At 36.4% G+C, this 11535-nt stretch overlaps 1 long non-coding RNA gene across 1 annotated transcript in view; it reads right to left on the reverse strand.

The window, feature by feature from the left end:
• LOC128642901 (uncharacterized) overlaps nt 1–10186 on the reverse strand; it is a 25959-nt gene extending 15773 nt beyond the window's left edge. The window contains exon 1 of the long non-coding RNA XR_008399729.1: nt 10017–10186. This is a non-coding gene — a long non-coding RNA (uncharacterized LOC128642901). The remainder of the gene's footprint in view (nt 1–10016) is intronic.
• Between the last annotated feature and the right edge of the window lie 1349 nt (nt 10187–11535).

Genomic DNA, 11535 nt, shown 5'->3' on the forward strand with positions numbered 1-11535 from the left:
TATATGTGTACATATGTATTTATGCATATATATATATATGTATATATATATATGTATCTTTATATACAGTATATGTGTACATATGTATTTATGTATATATATATATATATGTGTGTGTGTGTATCTTTATATACAGTATATGTGTACATATGTATTTATGCATATATATATATATATGTATCTTTATATACAGTATATGTGTACATATGTATTTATGTATATATATATATATATATATGTGTATCTTTATATACAGTATATGTGTACATATTTATGTATATATATATATATATATATATATATGTATCTTTATATACAGTATATGTGTACATATGTATTTATGCATATATATATGTATCTTTATATACAGTATATGTGTACATATGTATTTATGCATAGCTATATATATGTATCTTTATATACAGTATATGTGTACATATGTATTTATGCATATATATATATATCTTTATATACAGTATATGTGTACATATGTATTTATGCATAGATATATATATGTATCTTTATATACAGTATATGTGTACATATGTATTTATGCATAGATATATATATGTATCTTTATATACAGTATATGTGTACATATGTATTTATGCATAGATATATATATATGTATCTTTATATACAGTATATGTGTACATATGTATTTATGCATAGATATATATATGTATCTTTATATACAGTATATGTGTACATATGTATTTATGCATAGATATATATATATGTATCTTTATATACAGTATATGTGTACATATGTATTTATGCACATATATATATATATATATATATGTGTGTGTGTATCTTTATATACAGTATATGTGTACGTATGTATTTATGCACATATATATATATATATATATATGTATCTTTATATACAGTATATGTGTACATATGTATTTATGCATATATATATGTATCTTTATATACAGTATATGTGTACATATGTATTTATGCATAGATATATATATGTATCTTTATATACAGTATATATGTACATATGTATTTATGCACATATATATATATATATATATATATATATATATGTATCTTTATATACAGTATATGTGTACATATGTATTTATACACACATATATATGTATCTTTATATACAGTATATGTGTACATATATATTTATGCATATATATATATATATATGTATCTTTATATACAGTATATGTGTAAATATGTATTTATGTATGTATATATATATATATATATATATATATATATATATGAATCTTTATATACAGTATATGTGTACATATGTATTTATACATATATATATATATATATATGTATCTTTATATGCAGTATATGTGTACATATGTATTTATGTATATATATATATATATATATATATATATATATATGTATCTTTATATACAGTATATGTGTACATATGTATTTATGCATATATATATATATATATATATGTATCTTTATATACAGTATATGTGTACATATGTATTTATGTATATATATATATATATATATATATATGTATCTTTATATGCAGTATATGTGTACATATGTATTTATACATATATATATGTATCTTTATATACAGTATATGTGTACATATGTATTTATGCATATATATATGTATCTTTATATACAGTATATGTGTACATCTTTATATACAGTACTAGTACTAAAGCCCGTGTTTCAGAACAGCGGTCCCACCCCTTGCTCTCTCCCCCCCTTTCTTTTGCTCTCTCTTCCCCCCTCTCTTTTGCTTTCTTTCCCCCCTCTCTTTTGCTTTATCTCCCCCTCTCCTTTGTTCTCTCTCTCCCCTCTTTTGCTCTCTCTCTCCCCTCTTTTGCTCTCTCTCTCCCCTCTTTGGCTCTCTCCATCCTTTCTTTTGCTCTCTCTCCCCCCTCTTTGGCTCCCCCCCCCCCCTTTGGCTCTCCCCCCCCTCTTTGGCCCCCCCCCTCTTTGGCTCCCCCCCCCCCTCTTTGGCTCTCTCCCCTCTTTTGCTCTCTCTCCTCTTTGGCTCTCTCTCTCCCCTCTTTGGCTCCCCCCCCCCCTTTGGCTCTCTCTCCCCCCTCATTGGCTCTCTCTCCCCCCTCTTTGGCTCTCTCTCCTCTTTGGCTCTCTCTCTCCCCCCTCTTTGGCTCCCCCCTCCCCTTTGGCTCCCCCCTCCCCTTTGGCTCCCCCCCTCTTTGGCTCTCCCCCCCCCTCTTTTGCTCTCCCCTCCCCTCTTTGGCTCTCTCCCCCCTCTTTTGTTCTCTCCCCCCTCTTTGGCGCTCTCCCCCCCTCTTTGGCTCTCTCCCCCCCCTCTTTGGCTCCCCCCCCCTCTTTGGCTCTGCCCCCCCTCTTTGGCTCTCTCTCCCCCCTCTTTGTCTCTCTCCCCTCTTTTGCTCTCCTCTTTGGCTCTCTTTCCTCTTTGGCTCTCTCTCTCCCCCCTCTTTGGCTCTCCCCCCCTTTAGCTCCCTCCCCCCCTTTGGCTCTCTCCCCCCCCCTCTTTGGCTCTCTCTCCCCCCTCTTTGGCTCTCTCTCCCCCTTCTTTGGCTCTCTCTCCTTTTTGGCTCTTTTTCCTCTTTGGCTTTCTCTCTCCTCCCTCTTTGGCTCTCCCCCCCTTCTCTTTGGCTCTCCCCCCCCTTCTCTTTGGCTCTCTTCCCCCCCTTCTCTTTGGCTCTCTCTCCCCCCCCCCTTCTCTTTGGCTCTCTCCCCCCCCCTTCTCTTTGGCTCTCTGCCCCCCCCCCTTCTCTTTGGCTCTCTGCCCCCCCCTCTCTTTGGCTCTCTGCCCCCCCCCTTCTCTTTGGCTCTCTGCCCCCCTTCTCTTTGGCTCTCTGCCCCCCCCTTCTCTTTGGCTCTCTGCCCCCCCCCCCTTCTCTTTGGCTCTCTGCCCCCCCCCCCTTCTCTTTGGCTCTCTGCCCCCCCCCCTTCTCTTTGGATCTCTGCCCCCCCCTTCTCTTTGACTCTCTGCCCCCCGCCTTCTCTTTGGCTCTCTGCCCCCCCTTCTCTTTGGCTCTCTGCCCCCCCTTCTCTTTGGCTCTCTGCCCCCCCCCCCCTTCTCTTTGGCTCTCTGCCCCCCCGCCTTCTCTTTGGCTCTCTGTCCCCCCCCGCCTTCTCTTTGGCTCTCTGCCCCCCCCTTCTCTTTGGCTCTCTGCCCCCCCCTTCACTTTGGCTCTCTGCCCCCCCTTCTCTTTGGCTCTCTGCCCCCCCTTCTCTTTGGCTCTCTGCCCCCCCCCCTTCACTTTGGCTAAAATTTCAAGACCCAATTCTTTTAAAGTAAAGAGCAAATGTTTAAAGTAAAGAGGTTTTTTGTTTTTTGTTAAATGTAGATATGTTTTTTTTTGTTATGACATCGATAATTCCGGAGCTTTCAAATAATGACCTTTCTCAGTGCCAGTGCAATAGAAATGCGCAATGTATTATGCCTCGCGACGCTTTCAACGGCTAGTTGCGTGCGCGTGGGTTCGCGTGCGCGTGCGCATTGTGTGATAGGCTAAGTGGGTGCGAGGGTGCGTGCGCATTCTGCAAGGGGGGTCTCATGTCAACGGCTAGTTGCGTGCGCGTGGGTTCGCGTGCGCGTGTGATAGGCTAAGTGAGTGCGAGGGTGCGTGCGCATTCTGCAAGGGGGGTCTCATGTGTAATCTGCGCGCAGTGAAAGTGCTCAAATCAGTTTTGTCAGCTACGCTAAGTGGGTGCGAGGGTGCGTGCGCATTCAGCAAGGGGGGTCAAAGTGCTCACATCAGTTTTGTCAGAAACAAACATGCTAAGTGGGTGCGAGAGTGCGCGCGTGCGAAGTATCAACAGCTGGCCAAGGGTGCGCGTGCGATCAGCTGCAAGAGTTTGTCTGAACTGCGCATGACGGCTTCAGACAAACTCTTGTCTTTTATAATATAGGATATGTGTACATATGTATTTATGCATAGATATATATATATGTATCTTTATATACAGTATATGTGTACATATGTATTTATGCATAGATATATATATGTATCTTTATATACAGTATATGTGTACATATATATTTATGCATAGATATATATATGTATCTTTATATACAGTATATGTGTACATATGTATTTATACACACATATATATATATATGTATCTTTATATACAGTATATGTGTACATATATATATATATAAAGGAGGCAAACAAAATCCCTAAACTCAAAATCCCTAATACTATAAAACAGAATCTTGAAATCCAGAAAGATCATAATGCCTAATGTCTAAAATCCCAAAAATCGAAGTGCAGAAAGAACAAAATCCATAAAATGCAAAATACCCTTTGGATACGATGTGCTGTAATGGCCCCATCTTCACTATCTATTTGCCTCCACCTGGGGGGTTTAAGGGGGGGCAAAGCCCCCCCGTGTAAACCTCATCCCCCAAGGTTCACTTGGGGTGGATGCTAGAGGATCAGAGGGGCGCCCCCTTGAACCCCCCAGGTAGAGGCAAAAAGATAGTGAAGATGGGGACATCACAGCACATCGTATCCAAAGGGTCTTTTAAAGGGACATAAAACAGGTTGAGATCTGTGCATATCCTAAAAGGTCTAATTAAGTAAAAAATTGTTTGCGTAAAAAAATTGTTTAAAAATTGCTGGCAAGTATTTTTAAATAATTTTCAAAAATAAGCAAAATAAATTACATAGCTAAGCTGCCTGGAGCAGCCATCTCCACCCTCTTATCAGTGCTTAGACACAGGCATTGTATTTCAGCTGAGTGCACAGCTTCTAGGCAGCTCCAGCAGATAATCCCTGTTCACTTTTGCATTCTACCAAAACAACAATAGATATAGATACAGCCATAGAAGGAAACGAGTTAGAGCTGTACAATTCACAAACTAAAAAGAAAGGGTTAATGGCGAAGGCACTGCAGTATAAATTTGCAGGTAAAGTAATTAAAGTACTTATTATATTTTGTCTCTATCCCAACTTGTTTTATGTCCCTTTAAGTTTAGGGATTTTGATTTTAGGGATTTTATAATTTAGGGAATTTGTTCTTTCTGCATTTTGATTTTCTGGATTTTAGACATTAGGGATTATGATCTTTCTGGATTTTAGACATTAGGGATTATGATCTTTCTGGATTTTAGACATTAGGGATTATGATCTTTCTGGATTTTAGACATTAGGGATTATGATCTTTCTGGATTTTAGACATTAGGGATTATGATCTTTCTGGATTTTAGACATTAGGGATTATGATCTTTCTGGATTTCAATATTTTGAGTTTAGGCATTTTGATATAGACCCATATATACAGTAGGTATAGATATATATTGTTTCAAAAAAACTAATATATATAGAAATGTGTATTTAAGAAAAAATAGAACATTTTCTTCTATGTGAAGAACAGTGAAATGTGAAATAATTATATTGCACGTCGGGTTAGGGCGCTTGAGAAAACATGATCAGGTTTGCGTGACTTGTTGGGTGTTTTAGTTTTTTCCACCACTTTGTTTGCTTCATTGAAATCTAGGAGGGAATTTGTTAATGCAATCGCGATATTCTAAGTTGTTTTTTTTGTGTGTGTCTGGTTAGCGCTTGTGCGAAAACTTTTTACTTTCCACTTGTAATCCGCACGAGCAGGAGAGATAAATAGCGCTCTACTTGCAATCTTGCCCAAAATCAGCTATTTAAAATGACAAAAAGGTAAAGGAGGTATTTGTAAAGAAGAAGCTAAAATTGATCAATGGGATAGAATGAAAATTGACAGTAAACTGTCCCTTTAATTCTTCTGTAAGTCATAAAGTGTCTAAAAACCTAGTAGCACCAGCAGTTTACATGACCGGACCTCCCACACACCTCAACATGAAAGCAGAGGTCAAAAAGCTTACATGTTGCTCTCCGCAAGAGAATTCTCATTAAAGGGACACGAAACCCTACATTATCCTTTCATGATTCAGATAGAGAATACAATGTTAAACAACTTTCTAATTTACTTCTATTATCTAATTTGTTTCACTCTCTTGGTATCACTTGTTGAAGTAGTGAAGGATGCACTACTGGTTTCTAACTAAAAACATGCGTGAGCCAATGACAATCATTATAAATATGCAGCCACCAATCAGCAGCTAGCACCTAGGTTCTTTGCTGCTCCTGAGCTTAATCAGATAAACCTTTCAGCAAAGGATAACAGGAGAAGGAAGCACATTAAATAATAGAAGTAAATTGAAAAGTTGTTTAAAATTGTATTCTCTACCTGAATCATGAAATAAAAAATTGGGTTTCGTGTCCCTTTAAATCATTTCAGGTCTGGAGGAAAAGATTTAAAGGGTAACGATGGGCAAATGTGTTTATATTCTAATTCGAATGTTAGAGTGAATGTTATTGTAGAAATTCGATTTACATAATCGAAAGTTGATAAGAACAAATGTTCTAATAAATTCTATAATCGAATGTTATTTACAGTTTTCGAATGTCACTTTCGATTTTTTTTAATTTCACTTTCGATTTCAAATGTGTATATTTGATTTATTATGAACATTTGAAATCAAATTTGAATATCACATTTATAAAACTCAGTTCTAGACTAGAAATACTATTTCGAATTCCAATTTTGAATATTACATTTATAAAATATAATTATAGATTAGAAATACTATTTAGAAAAACTAAATCGAATTTTAAAAATTTGGTTTGGATAAAATGAATTTGAAATAGAATAGGATGTAAAATACAAGTTAAACATTCTATTATTCGAATGAATATTTTCAAAAAATTAAAAAATGAAAATTTGAAAAAAGAGTGTTAGAATGTTATATAAACATTGGAAATTTGATTAGAATGAACCAATGTAACAAAATTTGTTTTAAATTTTGAATGTTTTTAAAAATTCGCCCATCCGTAGCTATGAGTTAGAAAAATTATTATAATGAAGGTATGAGTTGGCTGTCAAGCAATTGTATTAAAAACTGAGAAATTTGTTCAAATAATCAGCAATTTAATGATCTAATACCTGAGTCCTTATGCTATAATTTTCAATACCTTAAAAATGCACAAATATTTGTTAGAAGGACATTAAAGGAACAGTTAACCCTTGCAATTACAATGCTTTTCTGCAGTCTTAAAATAGAATAACATACCAGCAGAGTGTGAACATTATTACAATAGATTAACACCTTATTTTCCTGCAATTGTTTTTCTGTGGTCAAACTTCACCCATCAATCTCCTTATTTGGCAAAGCCAATCAGGACTTGCGTTTGAAAATTACAGGGATTGCCACTATCAATGTGTTACCAAAATTTCCATGGTTTGTTTTCAGCTAAAAAAAAAGATACAATAAATGGCAAATTAGGGGCATATATGTGGCAAGGTTAGGCTTGTGAAGCTGTCATGTGCACTTTAAGTTTTCAGAATGGGAAAATCTACCATTTTCATAATTAAATGTTGGAAAATGGGGCAAATTAATAATGAAAGTATATTGTATAATATTATATGGTATAATTAAGCATTTTATATTGCAATCTCAAAGGGTTTACTCTCCTATTAAAGTCATATCTATGTATGCATAGTACATTTCAGCAGTTAAGCACCACATTGCAATGGATCTGCACACAAAATTAATGTTTTAAAAGCATTTAAAGTGGCAATTTGTTAGCAACATTTGCATTGTTTTGCAGTACAAAGAAACACCCTTTGGAAAGTATTTGAATGTGATAATTGTATCTCCTCTGCTGGTGTCAATTAGGGACAGATATAAGTGATCTCCTCTACTGATCATCTACTGATCACACAATCACTGCGTAGAATGTTTTACATGCTACATTTAGTTGTTTAAAACACCTGCTTGGCCAAACATACAAGCCAAGAAGGGGGCAGACATAGTTTCTACCAAAATCATTCACCTTACATGCTTCTATTTTTATCTGATGCTATTGACGTTACAGCCCCATCCCTCCTGTATTGTGTATAAGAAGATGCTGCATTATGTGTGACCTGATCTATCTGAAAGGGCAGGACTGTGTGTAATAATAAATCATGTCTTGCTGCCCGAAGAAACTGTCACATCTCCCAGCAACCAGGCACTTTGTGTATCGCAGTGAAACAAAAGCTCTGACTATTGAAGCAGTGTTCCCAGCATTATCATACACAACATGCCCACATCAGGCTGCATTCAAAGTCGTAAACCTAGCATTTCAAGCAAATAAAAGCTAACGTATTTACAGCTGAGAATGTAACAATTGGTAAACAGGTTCACTGGCAATTCACACAGTGGTAAATATAGATGAGTGAAGAATACGTCCCATGAATAAGAGAATCTGCAGGGAGCTCCAAAAACTAATACTTAGCTTTTATTGAAAAAACTTTGAAAACATATGAAGTGCAAAAGAGTAGGGAATGAATCTCCATGTCAGCTAATGTAAATTGTAACACAACTCTTCAACACATGTTCTATAGTCAGAAAGATTCAATAAAATGTTACATAGACATATGCAAACCTGACATTAGGGAAAATGATTATTTATGTGTTTACTAAACTGTATATCCAATAACATCATAACAATTGTCACACCATGAAATGTACTCAGACCTATAAATCTCTCCTATCCATAATTGTATTTTAACTCTAATAGAAACACTGTATTTTCTATTGTGAAATGTAAATATTACAACACAGAACTCTTAAAATAACATAGTTACAAGAACATGTAAATATATATGTGTTTAGAACGTTTGATGACTATTGCTTTTTACAAGTATGTAAGCCATTAGATGAGGAATATATATATTTGTGTGTGTGTTTAAACAGAGATGTGGATAAATAGATTGATAGATAGATAAATAAATAGATATAGATAGATAGATAGATAGATAGAAAGATAGATGATAGATGTATATATATATATATATATATATAGAGAGAGAGAGATGATAGATAGATAGATAGATAGATATATAGATAGATAATGTGCAATTGCACTTATACACAATAGATAGATAGATAGATAGATAGATAGACAGACAGACAGACAGACAGACAGACAGACAGACAGACAGATAGATAGACATACAGACATACATACAGGGAAACAGACAGACAGATAGATAGACATACAGACAAAGAGACAGATAGATAGATGATAGACAGATAGATAGATAAATAGATAGTCAGACAGACAGAGAGGTAGATAGAGCATAAAAATAAGGTCATGGCTATTTACAGACTACCCTGCTCTTTCCTGGACCAACAGATAAAGAGATGTTGACAAGCTATGATCTATTTGCATTTAATTACTATTTTTAACCCCTGCAGAACAGATAAATACAAAGTTAAAGCTGTGTCTCTGGACTGTCCCAATGCCACTCCAGACAGGAATACAGCTGATGATGATAATGCTTCTGGTTGGCTCAATTACTGTACCCTCCTATCTACAGGCACAGAGGTTAAATAGGGGTCAATCTTAACCCTTTAGAAAAGCTCATGAAATGATTTGTCTACGAAATTCAGCCATAAAATATATCGGAAGTTTTATAAATAAACAATTTGCTAATCATTCTATTGGCTTTCCTAAAGGATCACAAGCGACTCCATAGTAAGAATTGGGTGTTTAATACTCAAATCAGAACATTTTCTGTTTACAATAGAAGAAATATTCTCCCCTATTCAAGAGCATCGCTCTCCTAATCACATTGAATCTGCTTTGTACAATAATAAGAGCACATAAAAAATATGAGTAGTTTCCAGAATTTTACAATAGAAATAGAGTAAAGAAAAACATTTATATTTTGCTCAAGCTATGAGGAACATTCTCAAATATTAGCTTGAAAAAAAATCATTGTTCAAATAAATCTCTATATTTACCCCTGGGATCACAGAAATTTCCAAAGTAGCCTATTAAAAATGACTTAAAAATATGAATTTTAAGAAATTTTCAAGCCTGGAATATCTATCTATCTACATATATTTATAAACAACACAATGCATTCATTTGTATACTATTGTAACCACAGAGGTGAAATAGTATTTTACTGATTCTATGTGACCCTTTAAACACCAAGAGATAAAGTCAGTGACAAATGTAATGACTTACCATAAGCATAAGGAAGTTCTCTGCCCCAGATACTTGTTCCTTATTTCTCACTTCTGAGAAGATGTCACAGCGTCCTGTATAAGAAACATGTGTCCTGCTCGTGGGATGCCCAGCACCAGAGTGTATCCTTATTTCATGTGTGACTTTCGGTGTGAGCAAGTTTATTTGAGATGCAAATGTGATTGATTACAGCCACTCAGCACCACTGAAAGCAATAACCCAGAGGTTGTCTCCTAACACAAAGGATGCAGTGCTGAGTTACTGTCCTTATTAAACCCACTCCTGCAACCAGTGGCAATAGACAAGGGGGGACCAAAAGGCAAGTTTGTTTTTAGCAGCAGAAAAGGGAAACAAAAGAGCCCCAAAAATCTTTCATTATGCAGATAGAACATACAATTTTAAAAAAACTTTCCAATTTACTTATTATATTATCAAATTGGCTTTGTTCGCTTGCTATCCTTTGTTGAAAAGCAATAAGGTTTATGCGCGTGCATGTGTCTGCAGCACAATATGTCAGCAACCATGTTATACATTAGCAAGATGGCAGCACTATTTCCTGTCATGTAGAGATCCAGAAAAAGTGCACGCAACCTATCCAGTTATCTCTTTAACAAATAATAACACGAGAACAAAGTAAATTTGCTAATAGAAGTAAATTGGAAACATTTTTAAAATGGTATTGTCTGTCTGAATAACTAAAGAAAAAATGTGGGTTTCATGTCACTTAAAAGTGCAAAAAAGAACATGCTCTAAGATGTCAGAGTATTTTATGGATGCACCATTGTTTGCATATTACTATTTTATTATTATTATTAGAGCGCCAACAGATTCCGCAGCGCTATAAACATAGGGTATACAAGGTAGCATTTATAGGGATCAAATGGGTAGAGGGCCCTGCCAAGAGTCGCACTGTTGTAGTCAGCTCTAAAGAAGGTGATCTACAAACAGCTGGACTCTTAGGCTTACATGCTAAGGGGGTTCAGGGGATAGCAATGGAGGAGAGGAACTGTTATAAAGAAAGGTTAGCGTAGGTTGTATGCATCCCTGAACAGTAGAGTCTTTAGGGAGCACTTGAGGCTTGTAAAACTAGAGGAGAGTCTTGTGGAGCGAGGCAGAGAGTTCCATAAGATGGGAGCCAGTCTGGAGAAGTCCTGTAAACGAGAATGTGATGAGGTGACAAGAGAGGAGGAGAGTAGAAGATTGTGAGTGGAGCGAAGGGGACGGGAGGGAGAGTATCTGGAGACAAGGTCTGAGATGTAGGGGGGAGCAGTGCAGTTGAGGGCTTTGTATGTCAGAGTGAGAATTTTGTGTTTAATCCTAGAGGCAAGAGGAAGCCAGTGAAGGGATTGGCAGAGAGGTGCAAATGAAGAGCGACGTGTAAGGAAGATGAGCCTGGCATTATGGATTGTATATTAGCTAGGCGGTAGCTGGGGAGACCAGAGAGGAAAGAGTTGCAGTAATTAAGCCGGGAAAGGATGAGAGAGTGGATTAAAATCTTAGTTGTGTCTTGTGTAAGGAA

This window comes from Bombina bombina, chromosome 12, assembly GCF_027579735.1.
Source record: "Bombina bombina isolate aBomBom1 chromosome 12, aBomBom1.pri, whole genome shotgun sequence".
Lineage (NCBI taxonomy): Eukaryota > Metazoa > Chordata > Amphibia > Anura > Bombinatoridae > Bombina > Bombina bombina.